This window comes from Photinus pyralis, unplaced genomic scaffold, assembly GCF_008802855.1.
Source record: "Photinus pyralis isolate 1611_PpyrPB1 unplaced genomic scaffold, Ppyr1.3 Ppyr1.4_LG8, whole genome shotgun sequence".
NCBI lineage: Eukaryota > Metazoa > Arthropoda > Insecta > Coleoptera > Lampyridae > Photinus > Photinus pyralis.
In genome coordinates, this window is record NW_022170819.1 from 10,572,420 (window position 1) to 10,578,723 (window position 6,304).

The following is a 6,304-nucleotide window of genomic DNA, read 5'->3' on the forward strand; positions in this document are numbered from 1 at the left end:
TCAATGACGATGATTCATGATGGGCAAATTATACGTTATGTAAATGGGTCCAATAAGAAAAATTACAGAAATTCTTTATTAACATTAACACGCGCAGACCTTTAGCGATTAAATAATACGCCCGTCCGAGGAACATCTCCGTGTTCATACGTTGTATAAAATGAAGAGTTTTACCTATCGCAAGGATACTCCCTCTATACTAGACTATACTTGACAAATTATGACATGTCTTCCCAGATTAAGTAGCTCCTAATCACTTGAACAGCAGCTTCTTTACCTTTCCTCCAGGTCAAAGATATAAATCTGTAAGTTCGTACTTGCCGATCAAAATTCATTAATATGCGTTCTGATTGGAGGGATTCTCATTGCCCTTCATAACTTTTACAGTTTTCGAGATTTAATTTTCGTAGACGACCTGTACGCTAGAGCGACCGTTTTTCTTCTCTGTTTTTTTTCTTTCCTATCAAAGCCATTCAGAAAGACGGAAACGGACCAGGACTGCTCTCAGCGGTCGAGATCTTTCGTGCCCGTGCACCACCAACCGCAATCTACCATTCTTATATTCCGTAATCAACCCCCGCCAACAAAATCGAACGAGAATAAACGAAAACTTGGGTGTTCTTACCCATCCCACGCTACCCAAACCCGTTTGGTTGTCGCCATTAAACCTACTTGAGTTTACTATTCACATGATGCGGTACATTGTTATAATCATTATGTTAGTGATACATTTTCTACAGGAAATTTCGAGAAAACTTCTAGCTTGCGGATGGGACATACGTTATCCGGTCTCCCCATATCTCCAAAAAATCATTAACCTCGAGACAAAATGGACATCAGGGTAGGAGGGGTGTTAATTAAAAAGCAGATTTTACATTGACTTAAAAAAAATAAATGCAGTTACGACCAGAGCTGCTGATCCTCTACCACACATTTCGCAAATGTTAGATAAATTATGCGACGGGAAAGCGGTTCTTCTATTGATCTTATTGGAGAATCAACAGCACTTGAAAAAAGCAGGATGTGATTTTTCCCAGTGCAAAATATCGGTGAAATTCATTAAGTATCAGTGATGTCCGTGAAGTTTTTGGTGAAATACGAGTTGAAATATAGGTATTAAGTGTCGGTGAAGTCCGTGAAGCATTGGTGAAGTCCGTGAAGTACTCATGAAGTATTGGTGAAATACGTGAAGTATGAAGTTTGGTGTACACGATTTTGCCTAGCGATTTGCCCCTCTTAAGAGCGCATATTGAAGAATCAAATTGGAAAAGAATGTAAAAGAAATTGCTTTCGCGTTTCAGGGGGAAGGGCCGTTTCGATTTACTCGTATGCAACATGGCAAAAGTTTTCTGATAAAATATTAGAAATAGATTTAAATTGAATAAATTAAATTTTATACATACATACAAAAGATCAAACTCGATTGCTCGATGCCCAAGAAGTATTTAGGTCGCGCAAAATATTTTTACCCAAAAGATGTCAAGATCGTTATTTCTGCATAGATTTTCTTGGTAAAAAAACTTCGTACCAACTTCCGAGTTTTCGCTACACGAAAGCTTATGGGTTCCTTCTCGGGTTCCATTATGAAAGTGGTGTTGTGCTCACAGTAGTGCGTCCGTTTGCCCATCTACAAACGTATCGACTTTAAAAGTAGTCTGTCCGTCTGCCCATGTGGGTGCGTTGTGCTGGCAATACCCACGTAGTGGTGGATTTCGTTTACTTGTTTTTACTACTGTTCTTAATCAGCAACAAATTAGCACTGTTGTCTTGCCGATGGGGATGGCACATTTTTCTCCACAAATTAAGACAGCACTGAAAAAGTCTCGATTCTGGCATGTAAGCTACATATACATATGTTAATTAAGAGGATTTGGGAACTTTTACGTAACCTTCAGCATCTCCATTTTTTAATAAAACCACCTGTTGACACTTCTATGCTAATCCAGGCGAAAGCTGAATGAAAAACAAGTCGATCGTCCAAATTATGTAAACTGTTCGCAAAAGGTGACACAAATGTAGGTATATGGAATCGAAACTATTGTTTAGTAACAGAATACTTCAATGATGAAGCAAGAGCTATCCATAGATCAATATTACGTATGCACCGGCATCCTTTCATTTTACCTTAACGTGACTCATTTCTGTTTGACGACTGACTCACCCAAATGCCAGTCTTTCTCGCGTAATGAGATGACGCTATCAGACTATCACGTTTTAATGTGGGAGAACAAATTGAAATTTTTGAGACATATCCGTATAATATTGCGTAATATGGAAAAATGATAAGATTATCAAAAATTCTAATTCAAATTTATTCGGTTTGTGTAATCTACCTCGCTGACCGACCGAACTCGGTATTTCTACCGCAAGATTAATCGTCACGGCGGAAGTTTCTCCGTGATAATAAACATGTGATCGAAATTATTGAGCGACAACTTTATTTATGACGTTAATTTATTATTGATAAGAAATGAGGTTAATAAGATCGTCTCTTTACTGTGACACGCTAGGAGAAAGCGTCTAAATTTCTATTGTTGAAACGAAGATTAAACGATGGAAACGTAAAAAGGAAATATTTTCCCTAATTATTACCCATTCATGAATCTGGCTGAAAAGGGGATATCCTGTACTGCAACCGTTGGGAAAGGCGACGAGAATGTAACCGCAGTCTAATTAGCGAACGATATTTTAATGCCTGGAAATTGTACCAGAAATACTACCGCGCTTCCGAATGGCCAAAGGTGTAAATAAAAGAGGCCCTTATATGACACCATGTGACACATCATGAAATGGTGCGAACTACTTAGATAGCGTTTTGGTTTCTGAAGCGTAGTATTTCGCAATTTCCATCATGGTTCTCTGCAGTTAAAAATCAACACTGAACAATACATAGTAAATCTTCAGTGGTTTTTCAGCACCAGATGGTATGTTGACAACGAGGTTGACAACCTTTGCTATAGTCAAGACAATTGACTTTTGCTGTACCTGATCTGCTAAATCGGGAAGAGACAAAGTAATTTCCGAAAGACAATGGCGAAACAATTTATTTACAATCAATAAAGGTGTAAGTTTAGCTTTGTATCTACTGACATACATTCGTCGTAAACAATGCAAACGTAATAAAATACCTGCATCACTAATGAGTTTTTTTTTGCGATTTTGAAACATGTTTGTTTAAATACAGTTAAAACTCAAAAATCTCAAAAGCGTATAATGCTAAACAGTGAACTTCAAGGTTGCTGGCTTATTAATTTTCTCTCACGAGTTGTAGTCGCTTATGCCTTAATTAGCCACGTGGTTTGTGGAATGGCTATTTTTGAAAATTAAAAATATTTAAAAGCGAATGACTGTGGCTATTTCTGTTAACTATCCGATGCAGTTTGATATCAATTTTTGGAATAGCGGTAAGACCGGAACTTGTAACGGATAATGAAGAACTTACCTTGAGAAAGGATTTGGGAAGCAAAAAACGAACAACCATGGGGGTCTTTGCTTCGTTCGCTTTTCAGCCTCGCTAAAGTCTTGGGCAATGTGAGCTATTGAGAGTCAATAAAGTTTAAATATTTTTATTTCCTTTCGAATTTCCACAAATATGCAAAAATATGCACATGGTTTATTTGGTATTCCCATATTCCAAATAGCAAGAATACTAGTTCATATATGTAGTCTTAATTTTAAGTTAGCAATATCCTACAGCCAGAGATTTCGCATATTGCATTGAAGTTAGGAATAACGATAAAGTAAATATGCAAAAATATGCATATGGATGGGTAACGTTGCGATACTAATTATATCACATGTATTCGCCTTTAAATACATGCAGTAAAATTTATAGCTACACATGGCGTTCATCTTATGATGTTTCAGTTAATTTTATCTGATAGATAACCTACAACGTAAGTACAACTCTTTCGATAAAGATTTAACTGTTACGTAATATTTAAAGGTTGTAAAAGGTACTGCAAGTGCCCAATCGTACTTTTTGAAAATTTAGGGATAAATCGAGGGATAAATAAAGGGTCAAAAACTACAGTTTTGGGTCGTCTAAAACTGTCATTCACCGGAGAGTTTTTTTAGAGGACGATAACCCAAGACTAGTTCACTAGGCGAAGTAGGTGTACATTTCACTCAAAGTACCTTTCAAAGTAGAATCTTGACGGCGATCGCGCACATGCGCACATCACATGACTTTTTGTCCGCACCGGTGCAATACCGCGAGAACGGGGTCGAAGTACTTCCCAAACTAGTCGAAGTACTAGGAGTACTTCGAAGAAGTCGAAGTAACTGTACATATTTTGATGAGGTGGGCCAGTCTTGCGATAACCCCAACAGGAAACTGATTTTATCTTTCATGGTACTCTAATAAAAGGCCTCAACGAAAGGAATTATTTTCTATATACCAGTTATAGTCCTCCTCCTCCTCGACCCCTTATCGTGATCGGATATAATTCATTGTATCTTAGGACGGATGAGGGTACTCCCAAAGGGCGATCGGGGCGTCTGGAAGAAATATATCCATTGGTGATATCAAAGAGAAAATGCAATATTTCGGAGACCAAGAAGTAAACATTGATAAATATAGCATGCTACCTTATAACCCAGCCATTTACTACGCTATATATTTCGGTTTAAAAAAATCAAAGTTCTCATGTAAGATCGAAGGGACTTCGGTGCATTTTTGTGTGGGAGATCAGTATTTTATTAGCTAGTTTTAACTCCACTATCAATAAGATCTTGTCGGGGCAACCACATTCCCTTTGTCGGTACCCGCTTCAGACGTCCCTGCTACCCGCAATTCCGTCACGCAGTAGTTGTGCGCGTTTACAAAATCTTTCCGACAGCACCATTTTGAAAACAATCGGACCAAAACTGTAGAAGATAGGAAAAAACTGAAAAATCACCACGTTAGTATAACACGCTCGGCGATGGCGACCAGATGTCGGCGACCCCATCTCACTGCTTGTGCACGCAGTTAATCAGTCAGGACCGTATTCATGAACCTTTCGCCCACATACAAAATATGAATGAAACTCGGAAAGAAATAAAATCCGTTAACGGGCTCCTGTTACAAGGCATCATCAAAGGTTGGTCATTTTTTCGATAAAATACTTTTTGAGTTATTCACGGAAAACCGTCTGAAAACGTGAGTCGTGGGCCAGTTATTTAGCAGAAAAACTGAAACTTTTCACGAATATGTCAAAAAGTATTTTGAGAAAAATCTTATTGAACAAAAGTTGCTTATAATTAAGTCATCTATTCATTCTCATAGGTACTTATTTTCAATGAAACATTTTTCATACTAGGGTGAAAGCGAGGGTGAAAGCAACCTCCGGTATGGCATTCACTTTGAAGGTCAGCAGAACCTAAATCCAAATATTAATTTTGGCAAAATTACACGAGAAAACGGTCATTGACTGAACTATTAATAAATATGTCTCGTCCAGACATTGTAATGTGACGATCCTTCTAGAATCTAGAACATTATCGAGGCGCCATCAAGTCGATAAAGGATTATTACTTACTCGGGGATAGAGAATAAAAGCGGATGTGATTCGTTCTTTCTATGTCGACGTTCACGATTTACCGAGAAAGTTTTTGTTTGCTATATCAGTTTTAATATCAATATCAAAGTGATAAATAGTAAAATCCGAGCTCGTGTGACTACAAAGTAAGTAGGTAAATCCGGTGCAACTGAATACCGAACGATCCTCGAGATCTGTAACTTTTTACTTACTTTTACTTTACTTTACCCCGAGCTTTACCCGTTATTTACCTGTATGTTTTTTCGCCGAGTCATCAAGAAAACGGAAATGGCATACTACAGTAAATTCTCTCACCAAAAATAGAACACACCGGGAGAGAATATTAAACAAAGATTCAAAAAATGTTCAAATAGGGAACAAAAATTTTCAAAAAAGATTTTAAAATGTTTTTAATTTTTTTGAATTTTTTCAATGTAATACTTTTGAAGAGAAGCTACCTTTTTAGATTAAAATATACACGGCGTTCCATTTAAAAAATAAGCTTACTTAGGTCCGATAACTTTTTCCCCTGACCCCGTATAATGGAAACGGTAGATCATTATATGAACTTTTAAATCACTATTTTCCCGTGTGTCTTAACTAATAAAATATAGTCTTTCTGAAATTGACAATTTTTTTAATTTCCCTCCATATCTCTTAAGCCAACTAATATTTTTAAATTTTGATTTTGCTACTATAAGTTTGACACAAAAGCGCAAACATCGGGATGTCTCATAGCTGCTGGAACCAGACACCACATATCGCGGGGGGGGGGGGGGGGG